Here is an 18,538-nt window from a genome sequence, read left to right on the forward strand (position 1 = left end):
GAAAGGGAATAGCCTTAACATACCTCTGTAGAGTTGCCTAACAACACAATCCACGCAGCTCATCTAGCGCCTCAACCTTAATCCAAGCTCAAGGGTTCGATGCAAAACTTGGGGGTTAAAAATTATGTTCGAATTGTAACGTTGTTGTCGGGGTTTCTTGTTTTTCCTTACTGGAATCATGTAGAGCTACTAGTATAACAATACCCCTTTCCCTTTATATAATAACCTCTCCTCGCTCCAAAAACTTATGCTAATGAATATCATATTGCTTAAAGTAAAAACCGAATCCGTATACAATGAAAACAAATTCCCATAAAACTTTATTAGATATCACTCTACTAAGTCGGTTAAAGACATCAGTCCCTATATTCCTTGTTGCCAATCAACTGAGTATTTATAATTTAACCACGTAGTCACTAAGTCATCAACTAGCTATCATTTTGTCCTTGTTGCCTCCTTAGCCTTTAATATACATATAACATGTTTTATCCATTAAAAAGGCTTGCCATCTGCCACCTTATTTATATGAATGTCAAACCACTCGCTGCTTTATTAACAAGGCCACGTTGATCATGTCCACCAATTACTTATCTCATTATTTTAATTAATACCATAATTAATTTCTTACTCTCCCACTTTATCCCAATATTAACCAATCAACCACATAATTAATTTCCTGATCTCAATTCACTTAAATAGTAATCATTTTTAATACACGCCATATACTCATTATCATGCTTATGTGATATAGCACTAGTCCATAACCTCTTTTGCAACACCAAATATTATCTCCAATCACCATCATCCAACTTTTAGGCCCTAAATAATTTTGGGCCTTTATCGTTTTATATAATGAGTTTTTCATGTTCATACTTGAATATGACCAAAATTCTTCGGGCTCGGGTAAATTTGATCATGTTGGACGATTCAATTTTCTAGTCCAAAAATACGGGAAATTATAGCTTGGACCGTATTTCACTCAAATAAATGTTGAAACTCGACGAAACTTATTTTCTTCGATTGGTTTAACTTCAAATCCTTACGATACATGTGTACCATCACTCTAAGCACCTATAAGCTTGAGGGATAACCTCGCTTCCTTTACTAATGTCATTTAACTTGCACGCTTTCCAACACATGAGAACACGGGATGTAACAATTTGTGTATTTGATTAAGTTCTCGATGGTCTTAGGGGCATTTTGGCCATTTGGTAGAAAAGTTGGTTTTTGGTCGTTCGGGATTGACTTGATCAACGAGACCTCTTTTAGGAATTTTGATTGTACAAGTGAGTTTGTAGCTCATTTTTACATGTGTCTGCATATTTGGTTTGTATCGAGGAGGTTCCGGGAGAGTCTCGGGATTTCGGGATGTGAGAGTCAAAAACTAGATTTTCCTAGTTCTGGTGTGTTCACACCGACAAAGTGTGATCCGCCCCTGCGGAATCGCCCCAGCTAGAGGGGGCCCCGTAGGCGCGAGTCTTCGATGTCTTGGTCTGGTTTCACTTCTATAAAGGTTTTCCCGCAAGAGCGAGGCCGCAGGTGTGAGCTAGGTTCCGCCGCTGCGGGACTCGAGATATTTGTTAAGCTTCCACATCAGCGAGGTGTCTTCCACCGAAGCTGTCACGACCCAAACCGTTAAGCCGCGACGAGTGCCTGATCTCTAGTGATTAAACACCCCTATACTCATATCTGGATAATACTACATGATAAGGGCCCACAAGCAACTCAATCCGAAATATACTGACTTATGAAAGAATAATATCGGGAACTGTGCATCATGCATATATATATATATATACTGAAGATAATAATGCAAGCCAACTATGCTGCTACATGGACTGTACACAAAAAAATAGGAGCCGACAAGGCTACATCACAAGTCATCTACACATCACTGTCTACAAACCTCTAATGGAATAAAAGTTGTAGAAAGGACGGGACATGGCCCCATCATACCCATATGCATATACATCTCAAAAGAATGCCATAACAAAATAAACCGTAGCTCCGGATCAAGTGGAGCGCACTAACCTCCGCTGGATGGGAGTCGTACTGAGTTGTATCACCTCTCTGTCTACCTGAACCTGTGGGCATGAACGCAGCCCCCCGAGCAATAGGGGAGTCAGTACGGACGATGTACTGAGTACGTAAGGCATAAAAGTAACATATACATATAAGAATCATGAAAGGAATCTAAAACTCATAAACAAACTGACTGTCTGAATACATCTGTATGATTGAAGACACCTCTGCGGTGTATGATATGCATAGATCATAATATAACTGATAATGTTGTGGAACGTACAGCCCGATCCATATATCATATAATAGTGCCGAAGAACGTACTGCCCTAGCCATATCTCATATAATCCCGCGTCCAGGCATCCCACGTCCGGGACGATAATCATCTCACACCGCCCACTAGTGGTGCTGCCCGGCCATATAGGCACGGTGTAATCATACATCATCATCCATATGCCGCCCACCGTAGTGGTGCTGCCCGGCCATGTAGGCACGGTGTAAGAAAATAGCTGTACATATATGTGTGTGTGTATATATATATATATATATATATATATATATATATATATATATATATAATGCATGAAAGACTCATGGAAGATATTCTCCGGATTACTCTAGATAACAAAAGATCTCTAGAAATCATGGACACGAACATAAGGAATCAAGGATACGATGAATCATGTACCATCTAAGAGTAGAGTCTTTGGAATTCGCTTACTCACTTGTTCGTTCGGATAGTAAAGATCATGCCAAAAGAACAAAAGGGACAACCTTAACATACCTTGAAGCATATCTAATCATGCAACGTCTACTTTTTGGACTCGTAAGTCTACAATCAAGACAACATAGACCATAATTAGTCCCTTCTTAACACTTACTATCCAATTCAAGTGAAAAAGGGACTTAACGAAGTTCGGGCAATATCTCCTTCATAACTCAATAATCCCTCCATCGCCAAGTTAATTTAACTATCAACAACAATACTACAATAACCATATATATACTTACATATCAAAATATAATCAATTCTACTCTAAATCATCCCTCAAATAGCCCTCAAGTCCAACGCTACCCTTATTCAACTTACAACTTCCATAACTATAATCTTTTTTTACTTAAAACTACTAAAACCCTCGGTAATTAGCTTAAATACAAAAGGTAGGAATCATATACATACCTTGAGAAGTCTAGGGTTCCAAGAATCAAAGTTCAACTCCAATTCCAAAGCTTATCAACTCCAATACAACACTAGGAGCAACTTTCCCTTCACAAGCTCGGGTTTACGAGGCTGGGATCTTGCTAAATCTTTACCATGATGATGGAAAATATTGAGAGGAATATTCTAGGACTTTCTCTGATTTTGGAAGTGGTAAATAATGAAAATAAAATGTGGGAGTCAAATATATATAGAGAGAAATAGAAGGTTCCAGTGGTGCCGGTCGACGTGCTCTGTCGACCTGCCACCTGAAACTTCAGAGGCGGTGGAGCAGGGACAGTGCACCACGATGGCTCATCGATGTGTCGACGGCCCGTCGATGGTAAGTGATTTCTGCAGACTCTCCTGAGTCGCTCTGGCCTGCGTCGTTTCGATTTGTTTAGCTTCAAATCCTATCAAATCACAAAGAACGTATACTTACACTTTGTTAAACACGGGGTAAGGCACTTAATTCCTGGTATAGACTACCCATAAGCTAAGGACTTCCTTGCGGTGAAAACGAGAGGTGTAACATTCTCTCTCCCCCCTCCCCCCGGCCCTTAGAAACATTTGTCCTCGAATGTTTATACAAGTCATGGGCTATAAAAATTTTGGCAGAGTCTCCCCTGTAAATATGCCAATCCATCCTCTACATAACAACCCAAAGTAATACCACACAGGGCCACATGCCGAAATATACAACACCATGGCCTCACATGACCAATCACCATAACCATAAATGAAATCAATACCTGGTGGAGATGATGCCTGAGACTAAGCCTCCTCAGATGATGGAAACAAATATGGATACCTAGCCTTCATGTCCTCTTACGCTTCCCAAGTCATTTCTTCAACATTATTATTTCTCCAAGAACTTTAACAGAAGCCACATCCCTGGTTCGTAATTGACGAACTTGCCTGTCTAGTATAGCCACTGGGATTTCCTCATATGCTAACCGCTCAGTCACCTGGATATCATCTACCGGTACAACTCTCGAAGGATCTCCTATACACTTACGGAGCATGGACACATGGAATACCGGATGCACTGACTCCAACTCAGAAGGTAGTTCTAGCTCATATGCCACCTTACCCACCATATGAATAATTCTATACGGCTCAATGTATCGAGGGCTTAACTTACCCTTTTTTCCAAATCTTATCACTTGCTTCATAGGTGAAACTTTCAAGAAAACCTAGTCGCCTACCTCAAACTCTAACTTGCACCGCCGATTATCTGCATAGGATTTTTGTCGACTCTGCGCCGCTAGTAATCTTTCTTGAATCACTTTCACTTTGTTAACTGCTTGTTGTATTAAATCTGGGCCTGCTAATTGATTTTCTCCAACATCGAACCATCCTATAGGTGACCTATATCTCCGCCAATATACAACCTCATAAGGAGCCATCTGAATGCTGGAATGGTAACTACTATTATATGCAAACTCAATAAGAGGTAAATGATCATCCCAGCTACCTCGGAAGTCAATTAGACAAGCTCTCAGCATGTCCTCAAGTGTCTATATAGTATGCTCCGCTTGTCCATCTATTTGTGGATGAAATGCAGTACTAAGACTCACCTGAGTCCCTAATCCATTCTGAAAAGATTTCCAGAAATTAGCTGTAACTGTGCCCCTCTATCTGAAATAATGGCTATAGGAACACTATGAAGTCGTACAGTCTTCTTAAGATAAAGTTTCGCATAATCTTCAGCTGAATAAGTAGTTCTGACAGGTAGGAAATGGGCTGACTTTGTAAGCCTATCAACTATGACCCATATTGAATCATACTTCTGCTGAGTACGGGGTAACACTCTAATGAAATCCATATTGATTACCTCCCATTTCCATATCGAAATCTCCATAGCCTGAAATAAACCTCCGGGCTTCTGGTGCTCTATTTTGACTCGTTGATAATTCGGACATTGAGCGACAAATTCTGCTATGTCTCTTTTCATTCCATCCCACCAATAAACTTCCTTGAGATTATGATACATTTTTGTTGTGCTCGGGTGAATGGAATACCGAGAATAATGAGCTTTTTTCATAACCTGCTAATGAAGTCCTGCAACATTAGAAACGCATAATCTATCTCGATACCTGAGTACTCCATCCCCTATAATTACAAAGGGTGTCTTTTCTTTCTGAGGTGCCTTATCTCGGTAATGGACTAGAATAGGATCTTCATACTGACATTCCTTTTTCTCCGCTACCAAAGATGACATCGCTGTATCCTGGATCGTAATTCCTGCATCACCTGAATCTAACAGCCGAACTCTAAGGCTGGCTAGTTGACGAACTTCGCGGGCTATCTCCCTTTTCTCCGGCTGCACATATGACAGACTACCCATGGATTTATGGCTAAGAGCATCAACTACTACATTAGCTTTTCCAGGATGATACAGAATATCTACGTCGTAATCTTTCAGCAACTCTAGCCATCGCCTTTGATGTAAATTCAAGTCCTTCTACTTGAAGATATACTAGAGGCTCTTATGATCAGTATAAATATCAACATGGACACCGTATAAATAGTGCCTTCATATTTTCAAAGCATGAATTACTGCAGCTAACTCAAGATCATGGGTTGGATAAATTTTCTCATGATGCCTCAGCTGTCTTGAAGCATAAGCAACAACCTTGCCATGCTACATTAATACACAGCCTAAACGAATACCTGAAGCATCACAATATATTACATAGCCATTTGTTCCCTCTGGAAGAGTCAAAACGGGTGCTGAGGTCAACTTATCTTTTAGTATCTGAAAACTCCGCTCATATGTATCCGTCCATTGGAACTTAGCTGACTTCTGAGTCAACTTGGTCAATGGGGCTGAAAGAGAAGAAAATCCTTTCACAAACCTTCTATAATATCCTACTAGGCCCAAGAAACTACGTATCTCCGTTGGTGTCGTGGGCCTTGGCCAATTCTTCACAGCTTCAATCTTTTGAGTATCTACTCTAATGCCTTCATCTGAAATAATATGACAAAGAAAAGCCACAGAGTTCAACCAGAACTCACACTTGGAGAACTTAGCATACAGCTCTCTATCTCGAAGAACTCTAAGCACTGCTCGTAGGTGTTCTGCATGATCAGCCTCAGATGGTGAATAAACTAGAATATCTAATGTGCCGTGAAATTATGGGATATTCGATGCTAATTTCTTAAGCTTTTGTAACTCTTCAAGTACTTTTGGTGTTACTTTTCGTGTATTTATGTCGTTTTGTAGGATAAGATGTACGGAGAGCATAACAGAGCAAAATGGAGCAAAATGGAGCAAAATAGAGCAAAACAAGCCAAAATAGAAGCGTGACCTGCGAGTCGCAGGTCACACATGCGAGCCATATGTTCTGCACAAACTTTGTACAGAGATTTTGAAAATTTGAAGAAATTGGATGCAGCATCTGCGAGCATCACCTGCGAGACGCATCCATGACCGCATGTGCTGCAAGTCATCTCTGTACATTGCAAGACCTGTGAGAGTTTTGTACAACATGCGAACCGCAGGTTGAACATACGATACAATCTGCGAGACGCACGTTGCGCACGCAAGGGTATTTTTGTATAATATTGGTGCTCTATTCAGTTTTATGTGATTTAGAAGTGATCGGAAGAAACCAAGTGAAAACAAAGTCAAAAAGAGGCCAAACTGGACAGTTTTACAAAAACGGGACAGATTTGCAAAACTGAAACTTTGGGGTTTATTTTGTCATATTTTGACTTGGGAAATTTGAGGAGGTACAAAAGAGAGACTTGGGGCATATCATTATCATCTTTGGCCATTCAACACAAGTTGGAGACTAGGGTTCCTACATCACACTTGGAGATTGAATATTTGAAGTTTTGATAAGAAATTTCTTAACCCTTCACTCATTTCTTCAATTCCTTGCTTTGTATTGTATATTTAAGTGTGTAGAATTTTATTCCATAACTTTAATCTTGTTTATGAAAATATTCATTTGCAAAGTTGGATGAAACCTCTTGTTATGCTTATGTATTGAATGATCTTTATTGCTATTGAAGTGGGTCTTTATTGTTTTAATTAATCTTGTTCTTTAATGTTTCTTAAGGGATTAGCTAACCCTAAGACTCGCCCATTTACTTTGATTGAGCTCGGAAGAGGAAATCTAGGTTGGGAAAGATTAATTAACAAGAATTTGGGTCATTAAACCCATCTAATAACTTGAGCTCGGAAGAGGAAAGTTACTTGAGGTTAAATTGATTGTGCCTAATATCACACTCTAAGGCTTGGAAAAGCTTAGAGTGAAATTCATTGATTTGGTTGGAAGACTTTCAATGAGATTTTAGAAATCATTATCTATCAACACAAACCGACTTTTAGTTGTAAAATCATAAAATACATTGGATCGTTACTTGAGAGTTTCTTGTATCCACGCTTGTGGCCATTGATCATTTTACATTCTTTCTAGGTTAGTTTACATTTCCGCATTAGTTATAATTTTCTCAAAAAACCAAAATATTATCTATCGTTTGGCTTAGCTTGGTAAGTGAAAGTTCCTTACTTTCTTAATCGCCTAGTATATTGTTCCCTGTGGGATCGACCCCGAATCATACGACCGTGTACACTTTCTCTTTGAGGAGTGAATTTGAACGTTAACAATTTTGGTGCCGTTGCCGGGGACCAATTTGGCGTATTTGGGTTAGTTTGGGATTTAAGCTTACTTGCTTTTGTCCAAACTTGTGAATATTTGTGTAGTTTTTTCTTTGTTTTATTTTATTTTTATATAAAAAAATGGCATTATATAATGAAAATTGGTCGGATGGTAGTTGTTCATACTTTGATGACCCTTGTCTTTATTGTGGAGGACCACACTTAAGGCAAAATTGTTTGAATTCTCCCGGAGGCGGATTATGCGCACAATCCCAAACTTATGAGTGGAGTATTTGTGATAGGTGTGGTGGTCAAAAGGGTCATTGGGATAATTATGCTTATTTGTCCTTCCCTTCCCCGAACCCCTACTATGACTATTCTAGTTTTGATTTTGATGATAGTAGGGATATGAAAGTGGAAGAAGCCTCAAATGCTCAAAATAAGAGGATAATGCTCATGTTGGAGACCATCCTTGAAAAAGTGGAAAAACTGGACTTAGCGGTTAAGGACTTGAGGCAACCACTTGATGACTTGAGGCAAGCAATTAATTGCAATGACAAAGCTATTCACACCTTGGAGGATCAAATGAAATTATTGGTTCAGACTCATAATGCTCACCAACTTGAGGGTGTTGAAAGTAGACAAGAAAGTGGCCAAAACATGAATTTCTCCAAGGGTGGATTTTTACAAGCTTTGAATGACTCTCAACTTGAAGAAGGCCTTGACAAAGTGGAAATTGTGATCCAAGATTGGCTTATGACTCAAGCTCAACAACTTAGAGCCTATGGGGATCATCGTGAAGGCATTTCAAGGATGATGGAAGAATTTTTAAAAATCCATGTTGAGCAAAGTCAAGAGTTGAAGAAACTTGAAATTGCTATCCGTGACTTGAAAGCCAAATTGAATGCAAAAGTTGAGGTATGCAATACTCAACATCAAATAGTCATGGATAGTAGTTTTAAGTTGGTTTCCAATGAAAAAGTGGTCAAGATTGATTTTCAAGAGCTAATGATGAATTGCCAACCGACCAATCCAAAAATAATGCAAGATGCCGAGATTGAAGAAATGATACTAGAGTTGCATTAAAAAGTTCATGAAATGGTTTTTGAAGACTCTAGTTCATTTTTGGGTGAGGATGTCAAAAATGAAGTGAATTTGAAATTGAAGCGCATTGGACCGCATTCCAACCATTTTTCAACATTGTGCTTGGTTGATGATATGGAAGTTGAACTAACCGAGCCTATGGAGAATTTTGGAGATGAAGAAGAAAGCGTTTTCATTTTGAAGTTTGCTATGTCAAGAAGACAAAATGGCATGCCTCACTTACGGGCCAAGAAGTGCAAAATGCGACACCCGAGAGTTGGCCTCTTTGCTTTCCTACCACCGCCTCACAAGCATTACCGGAATCTTTATTCAAAGTTGGGGCGCAAATTCATATCTTCCAAATGGAGGGAAAGGTGATAAAGGTAACCATCGTGCTGCGACGTTAACTTAAGCGCTTGGTGGGAGGCAACCCATCGTTTTAAAAATTTTAAATCATTTTTGAAATTTTATTTTTTAGAATAGCTTAGTTTATGGTTTTTGACTAATCTACAAAGTTTCAGAATTTTTGGAGTTGTTTTGAGCAGGTCGGATTTCCGGACAGCCCTAAACCAGTAGCTGCTGAAAATTGCAGCACTATTAACTGGACTATTTTGCATAGTTTTTGCAAAACTGTCTAGTTTTTGCAAAACTGTCCAGTTTTTGCAAAATTCATAGTTTTTTTTTTTTTTTTTTTCATTGTGCAGTGAGGACACTGCAATGTTTTTAGTTGGGGGTGGCATGTGGTAACACATTATATTTTGGTTATGCTTGATTGCGTGCCCTTGCCGGGCTTATTTTGTGACTGTTGGTGTGGCTGTAGGCACCAGAAAGGTGAGGATCGAAATTCGGAGAGTGAAGAGAGGAAGGAACCCTCTTTTTAAGTCCTACGTCTTTCTTCTCTCAATCGTCTTTGGTATTCGAAAGTGGAAAGCGAATCGGGGCCAGTGGATTAGGTTCAAAAATGAGTGGAGCGAGGGGCTTTAGAGGGAAAAAAAGGGGGCCGAGCTTTAATATTTTCCGGGCGTCCGAAGATTCGATCATTTTTGTATGATTTCTCTTGTGCCCTTGCCTTTCCAATGGGTTTCGAAGATCAAAATCCTTTATTGATTAGCCCATAAACTGACCTAGGTAAATCCATGAACTCCATTGGATTATTCCTTCTGACTAAGCATATGAACCCTGAATTGTCCTAATAAGACAATTCTAAACGTTACAAATGGAACTTGCTCAAATTTCTGAAAATTTCGTTCTTTTGGCATGTTGTGGATTAGTCACTCTTATTATTTTATTTTCTTTCTTAGCTTCTTTCATTAGTCTTGTAGTTTAGGTGTAGGTGCTCCTTTGAGGAAAAATATGGAAATTCTTAACTTGTTTGGTACTAATAGAGTTAGTCTCTTGCATGTGAAATGTTGAAATGCGAATACCCTCCAAATTTTTTGTGAAAGTTAAAAAGCAAGGTGCATAGGAAAGAATGACCTTTGTGACAACTTTTTGGCTCATTTGGTGACTCTTTACCTACTAGTTAGGTTTACTTTGGATTATGAGATATTGCTCTAGTTGTTCTTGCTTAGGAAGTGAAATTGCTCCATCTTGACAAGTTCATATGCCATGTGTGGTGAGTGTTTGTTGAATAATTCTTATGCTTACTTTTATCATCTAGAACTTGCCCGGTTAGTCTTTCAATGCTAATTTTGATTATGTTGGTTGAGAGATGACCTTGGGCTATCTTTGTGATTTTTGAAAAAGCCTCTCTTTAGCCTTTCTAGCCTACCATTGCATAAATAATATCACTAGTAACCCCATTTGAGCCTATGACATTTTCTTTGATTGCCACATTACAAGCCTTTACTCTTCTTGATGAAACTCTCTCTTTTGAACCTTTCCCTCCTTGAACGTTAAATTGTGAATTTGAGGCCAAAAGCCTAAGTTGGGGGTGTTAGTGTTGCTTGAGAAGTGGTGAAGATTGATGTTGTGGAAAAGTCAAAAGAAATGAAGAAAATTTGAAAAATACAAAAAGGTTGCAAACTTTTTGTGCAAAAAAATGTATCTTTGTGGGAAAAAAAATAGAAATCAAGAAAATGGTTGCACAAAAAGAAGTTGGAATAATTGGGGAAACTAGTATGCAAAGGAAGGAGTGATGTTTTGAAATGAAGAGGAAAGTGGACGAAAGGTTTTGTGTAGTGTTCAAGGATGGCGTAGTCACTTGTATCCCAAATACTTATCCTACCCTTCCCTAAGCCTACATTACAAGCTTAAAAAGTCCCTATGTGATCTCCAACCGAATGTTCTTGAGTTAGTGATGATTGAAAATAAGGGCAAGCTTATGGTGTGATATTTGTTAGCACTAAAATTTCTTTGTTGAGTGTGAGTGACTTTGTGTATATGTCCCTTGTGTTGTTGTTGTGAATATATTGATTTTGAGACTTTTTTTTCTTGTGAGGGCATATGGATTACGATAGATTGGTGATGTTGAAAAATTCCAAGTTGAGTCAAATGAGCATATCTAGTAAGCTAGTGGTTTTGAGTCACTTATTGAGGCTTGAGTGTTGTCGCTTGATTGTTTTGAAACTCCATTGCATTCTTGAAATTGTATTTTGAAATGAGGCAGTTATTTGGTTGAAGTTTCACATGCTTGTAGCCAAATTATTTGTACCAATCAAAGTCATGTTTTTGTGCTTAAAGTGGATCCTCACTGATATTTTGGTTTTGATTTGTTTGAGGACAAGCAAAGACTTTAAGTTGGGGGTGTTGATGTGCCGTGAAATTACGGGATATTCGATACTAATTTCTTAAGCTTTTGTAACTCTTCAGGCACTTTTGGTGTTACTTTTCGTGTATTTATGTCGTTTTGTAGTATAAGATGTCCGGAGAGAATAACAGAGCAAAATGGACCAAAATGGAGCAAAATAGAGCAAAACAAGCCAAAATAGAAGAAGCGTGACCTGCGAGTCGCAGGTCACACATGCGAGCCGCATGTTCTGCAGCAAGTTTGTACAGAGATTTTGGAAATTTGAAGAAATTGGATGCAACATCTGCGAGCATCACCTGCGAGACGCAGGTACCACCTGCGAGACGCATCCATGACCGCATGTGCTGCAAGTCATCTCTGTACATTGCAAGACCTGCGAGAGTTTTGTACAACCTGCGAACCGCAGGTTGAACATGCGATACAACCTGCGAGAAGCACGTTGCGCACGCAGGGGTATTTTTGTATAATATTGGTGCTCTATTCAGTTTTATGTGATTTAGAAGTGATCGGAAGAAACCAAGTGAAAACAAAGTCAAAAAGAGGCCAAACTGGACAGTTTTTGCAACTGTCACAGCTGGACAGTTTTGCAAAAACGGGACAGATTTGCAAAACTGACACTTTGGGGTTTATTTTGTCATATTTTGACTTGGGAAATTTGAGGAGCTACAAAAGAGAGACTTGGGGCATATCATTATCATCTTTGGCCATTCAACACAAGTTGGAGACTAGGGTTCCTACACCACACTTGGGGATTGAAGATTTGAAGTTTTGATAAGAAATTTCTTAACCCTTCACTCATTTCTTCAATTCCTTGCTTTGTATTGTATATTTAAGTGTGTAGAATTTTATTCCATAACTTTAATCTTATTTATGAAAATATTCATTTGCAAAGTTGGATGAAACCTCTTGTTATGCTTATGTATTGAATGATCTTTATAGCTATTGAAGTGGGTCTTTGTTGTTTTAATTAATCTTGTTCTTGAATGTTTCTTAAGGGATTAGCTAATCCTAAGAATCGCCCATTTACTTTGATTGAGCTCGGAAGAGGAAATCTAGGTTGGGAAAGATTAATTAACAAGAATTTGGGTCATTAAACCCATCTAATAACTTGAGCTCGGAAGAGGATAGTTACTTGAGGTTAAATTGATTGTGCCTAATATCACACTCTAAGGCTTGGAAAAGCTTAGAGTGAAATTCATTGATTTGGTTGGAAGACTTTCAATGAGATTTTAGAAATCATTATCTATCAACACAAACCGGCTCTTAGTTGTAAAATCATAAAATACATTGGATCGTTACTTGAGAGTTTCTTGTATCCATGCTTGTGGCCATTGATCATTTTACTTACTTTCTAGGTTAGTTTACATTTCCGCATTTGTTATAATTTTCTCAAAAAACCAAAATATTATCTATCGTTTGGCTTATCTTAGTAAGTGAAAGTTCCTTACTTTCTTAATCGCCTAGTATATTGTTCCCTGTGGGATCGACCCCGACTCATAGTTGGGTAAATTATATTGCATATGACCGTGTACACTTTCTCTTTGAGGAGTGGATTTGGACGTTATGAATATCATCTGTAAACACGATTACGAACAGATCTAGGAAGGGTCTAAATACATGATTCATCAGGTCCATGAATACAGCTGGAGCATTAGTTAACCCGAATGAGATGACACGGAATTCATAGTGCCCATATCTAGTCCTGAATGCCGTCTTCGAAATTTCTTCCTCCTTCAACCTAACCTGATGATATCCCGATCTCAAATCTATCTTCGAGAAATATTTGGCGCCTTGCAACTGGTCAAATAATTCATCAATCCTCAGAAGTGGATACTTATTCTTTACAGTCACTTTATTCAATTGCCAATAATCAATACACATTCGCAAAGAGCCATCCTTCTTCTTTACAAATAATACCGGCGCTCCCAATAGTGATGTACTGGGCCTAATAAAGCCCTTCTCAAGAACATCTTTCGACTGCTCCTTTAATTCTTTCAACTCCGCAGGTGCCATTCTATAAGGAGGAATAGATATTGGCTGAGTATCTGGCAATAAATCAATAGCAAAATCAATCTCCCGCTCCGGAGGAATGCCAGGAAGCTCATCCGGAAACACCTCGGGAAACTCATTAACCACAGGGACAGACTGGAGGGTCGGTGATTCTGCTTGCACATCCTGGACCCGAACTAGGTGATAAATATACCTCTTTCTGATCATCTTCCTTGCCTTAAGGTAGGAAATAAACCTACCCCTCGGCGAAGCAGTATTACCCTTCCACTCTAGGAATGGCTCGTCGAGAAACTGAAATTGAACTACCTTTGTTCTGCAATCAACATTAGCATAACAGGAAGCCAATCTATCCATGCCCATAATAACATCAAAATCGATCTCGTCTAATTTAATTAAATCTGCTAGGGTATGGCGGTTACAAACCATCACAACACAGCCTCGATATACTCGCCTAGCTACAACTGGATCAACAACTGGCATCAACACCTCAAACGGCTCAATCAAATAAGGCTCTATCCCAAACTTACCAGCAACAAATGGAGTAAAATATGATAAAGTAGAACCTGGATCAATCGGTGCGTATACATCATAGGAGGAAACTGATAATGTACCTGTGACCATGTCAGGAGATCACTCACGATCCTGTCTACTGGCCAATTCATAAACACGGTGCTGAGGCCCACTTGAGCTAGATGTTCCACTCCTTCCTCTACTATGTCCTGCTGGTGTCTGAGAAACTTGCCCTGAGGGGCGTGTTGACGAAGAAGAACTAGCTACGGACCCAGTGGGCTGAACAATGCCTACACCACCCCTCGACGGACACTCTCTCATCATATGACCTAGCTGGCCACAAGCATTTGATCCAAATCGACACTGTCCAGAATGTAATCTTCCGCACTGGGCACACCGCGGTACAGATGGTCTCATCTACCCTGACTCTGGTCTATGCTGAGAACCTGATACTTTAGAACTCTGGCCCACTCCTAAATAAGAAGACCGATCAAATCTAGGGCCTGAAAACCGCTAAGGTGAACTCCCTACTGAATGAAATGAATACCGGGAATGCTGCTGTCTCTATCCTCCCCTGAACTCACCAGCAATATCTAAGGATCTGTCCCTCTTACCATGGCCCCGGTTATGCTCGCGCTCTGTCCTTCACTGCATATGCCTGTATGCAGGAAATATCCATGCCTGACTGTAATGCAGCAGTCGTACACTCATCTATCAAGTGTGGCCCTAGATGAACTCCGTCCTCTATCTCAGCCACCATGGCTGGAGCATATCTAGCCAAAGAGTTGAAGTGTATATAATACTCCTGAACACTCATACTGCCCTGCTCTCAATACGTAAGAACCTATCTGCTCGGGCCCATCGGACTTCTAGTGGTAAACAATGACGAATAAAAGCATCTGAAAACTCTCGCCAAACAGCTGGAGGAGCATTCTCTCCCCTAGAAAGCTCCCATGCTTGATACCACTATACTGCTACATCATAGAGCCTACAAGATGCCAACTCCACTGACTCAATCTCATCGGTGTGCATAACCCTTAAAGTCCGCTGCATACTATCAATAAAATCTTGAGGATCTATATTTTGCTTCAACACAGAAAACTCTGAAGGATCTAACCCGAGGAAAGTCTTAACCCGAGGACTACCAGCTCGGCCTCCCTGATCAACACCAACTCCCTACCGCTGAGCCTGAGCGGCTACCAATCTAGTCAATAACTGTATAGCATCTCGCATATCCTGGCTCGGTGCATCTGGCTGAGGAACTGGGATACTGGGACAGGTGCTGGAGGCGGTGTATGAGAAGTCTGGGATAGGTTCTCACTCTGAGACTCGCCCCGAGCCCTAGTAATCCGTTGAGTACGGCTAGTGGCCTCACCAACCACTCCCTTGCTCTTCGAGGTGATATATATATATATATATATATATATATATATATATATATATATATATATATATATATATATATATATATATATATATATACCGAAATTAGAACAAACTATTAGGAAGCGATCTCTTAACACACGGCTCTATCGCATGATCTAAGAGAGAAAGAATGGCAATTTTCTAAATGTCCTGTAGCCTTCTGTTTATAAGTGTGGTGCACAACACACCCATAAACAAGACTCGACTAGACACGGTCTGTAGACAACCCTAGGACGGAACTGCTTTGATACCACTTCTGTTATGACCCAAACCGATGAGCCACGATGAGTGCCTAAAACACCTTTATACTCATATATGGATAATACTACATGATAAGGGCCCACAAGAAACTCAATCCGAAATATACTGACTTATGAAAGAATAATATCGGGAACTGTGCATCATGCATATATATATATATGCGAAGATAACAATGCAAGCCAACTAGGCTGCTACATGGACTATACAAAAAAGAATGGGAGCCAACAAGGCTACATCACAAGTCATCTACACATCACTGTCTATAGACCTCTAATGGAATAAAAGCTGTAGAAAGGACAGGACAGGGCCCCATCATACCCATATGCATAGATATCTCAAAAGAATGCCATACCAAAATAAACTGTAGCTCCGGATCAAGTGGAGCGCACTAACCACCGCTGGATGGGAGTCCTACTGAGCTGTATCACCTCTCTGTCTACCTGAACCTGCGGGCATGAACGCAGCCCCCTGAGCAATAGGGGAGTTAGTACGGACAATGTACTGAGTATGCAAGGCATAAGAGTAACATATACATATAAGAATTATGAAAGGAATTTAAAACTCATAAACAAACTGACTGTCTGAATACATCTGTATGACTGAAGATACCTCTGCGGTGTATGATATGCATAGATCATAATATAACTGATAATGTTGTGGAACATACAGCCCGATCCATATATCATATAATAGTGCCGAAGAACGTACGGCCCTATCCATACCTCATAAATCCCGCGTCCAGACATCTCGCGTCTGGGACAATAATCATCTCACGCCGCCCACTAGTGGTGGTGCCGGGCCATATAGGCACGACGTAATCATACATCATCATCCATATGCCGCCCACCATAGTGGTGCTGCCCGTCCATGTAGGCACGGTGTAAGAAAATAGCTATACATATGTGTGTGTATATATATATATATAATGCATGAAAGACTCATGAAAGATATACTCCGGATTACTCTAGATAACAAAAGATCTCTAAAAATCATGGACACGAACATAAGGAATCAAGGATAGGTTGAATCCTGTACCAGCGAAGAGTAGAGTCTTTGGAATTTGCTTACTTACTTGTTCATTCGGATAGTAAAGATCATGCCAAAAGAACAAAAGGGATAGTCTTAGCATATCTTGAAACGTATCTAATCATCCAACGTCTACTTCTTGGACTCGTAAGTCTACAATCAAGACAACATAGACCACAATTAGTCCCTTCTTAACACTTACTATCCAATTCAATTGAAAAAGGGACTTAACGAAGTTTGGGCGACATCTCCTTCATAACTCAATAATCCCTCCATCGCCAAGTTAATTTAACTATCAACAACAATACTAAAAATAACCATATATATACTTACATATCAAAATATAATCAATTCTACTCCAAATCATCCCTCAAATAGCCCTCAAGTCCAACTCTACCCTTATTCAACTTACAACTTCCATAATTATAATCTTGTTTACTTAAAACTACTAAAACCCTCGGTAATTAGCTTAAATACAAAAGGTAGGAATCATATACATACCTTGAGAAGTCTAGGGTTCCAAGAATCAAAGATCAACTCCAATTCCAAAGCTTAACAACTCTAATAGAACCCTAAGAGCAACTTTCCCTTCACAAGCTCGGGTTTACGGGGCTCGAATCTTGCTAAATCTTCACTATGATGATGGAAAATATTGAGAGGAATATTCTAGGACTTTCTATGATTTTGGAAGTGGTAAATAATGAGAATAAAACATGGGAGTCAAATATATAGAGAGAACTAGAAGGTTCCAGTGGTGCAAGTCGATAGTGGGTCGACGGCTCGTCGACGTGCTCTGTCGACCTACCACCTGAAACTTCAGAGGTGGCGGAGCAGGGATAATGCACCCCGATGGCTCGTCGACGTGTCCATGGACTGTTGATAGTGACTGATTTCTGCAGATGCTCCTGAGTCGCTTCGGCTTTGTCACACCCTAACAATGGTAGGGCATGACGGGCACCCGACTCTCATCAGAGTCGAGCGAACCCTTAGACATTCTCTCTATCAAAACCTATCATTTCAAAAAAATTTAAAAAACATGAAACTTTTCTAAATAGAAATCATTATCTTTATGACGATTATGAAAACTTTCAATCAAATAAGTACTTTAAACCAATTGAAATCATCTAAAATACATACTCTTTTAAAATCCACAAATGACTCAATCGACACACATGTCGAGATTTTTTTTTGACATATGACCAAGTTATATAAATAATATATGTGAAGTTAAACACAACTCAAGAAGGACCACTTGAGCCAAATCAAAGTGGAAGTCCTCCAAGCAAATATTTTTTAAGTAACGTTTTCGGGTGATCTCACTTTGAGGGCGGAAACGGTATTATAAGTTTGGAATTTGGAAAAATACCAAAGATATAAGTTGTAGATAATTGAATTAGCTTTTCAACCATAGGTCGTAGGCCCATGGTGACATCGGGATAAGGAGATATGAATATTTTAAAGTAGAAAGGTCGAAATTTGTGAGCGGTGGATTCGGCCCAACCCCGATTCAAGTCGGGTCGGGCCCAATATCCATGCCATTTAAAAATGAAATTTTCAGCTTTCTCCATCATTTTTCAGACCAAAACGTCCAGATTTTCGAGATGGAGAGAGAGAGAGAGAGAGAGAGAGAGAGAAACCAAAT

This window comes from Lycium ferocissimum, chromosome 12, assembly GCF_029784015.1.
Source record: "Lycium ferocissimum isolate CSIRO_LF1 chromosome 12, AGI_CSIRO_Lferr_CH_V1, whole genome shotgun sequence".
Taxonomy (NCBI): domain Eukaryota; kingdom Viridiplantae; phylum Streptophyta; class Magnoliopsida; order Solanales; family Solanaceae; genus Lycium; species Lycium ferocissimum.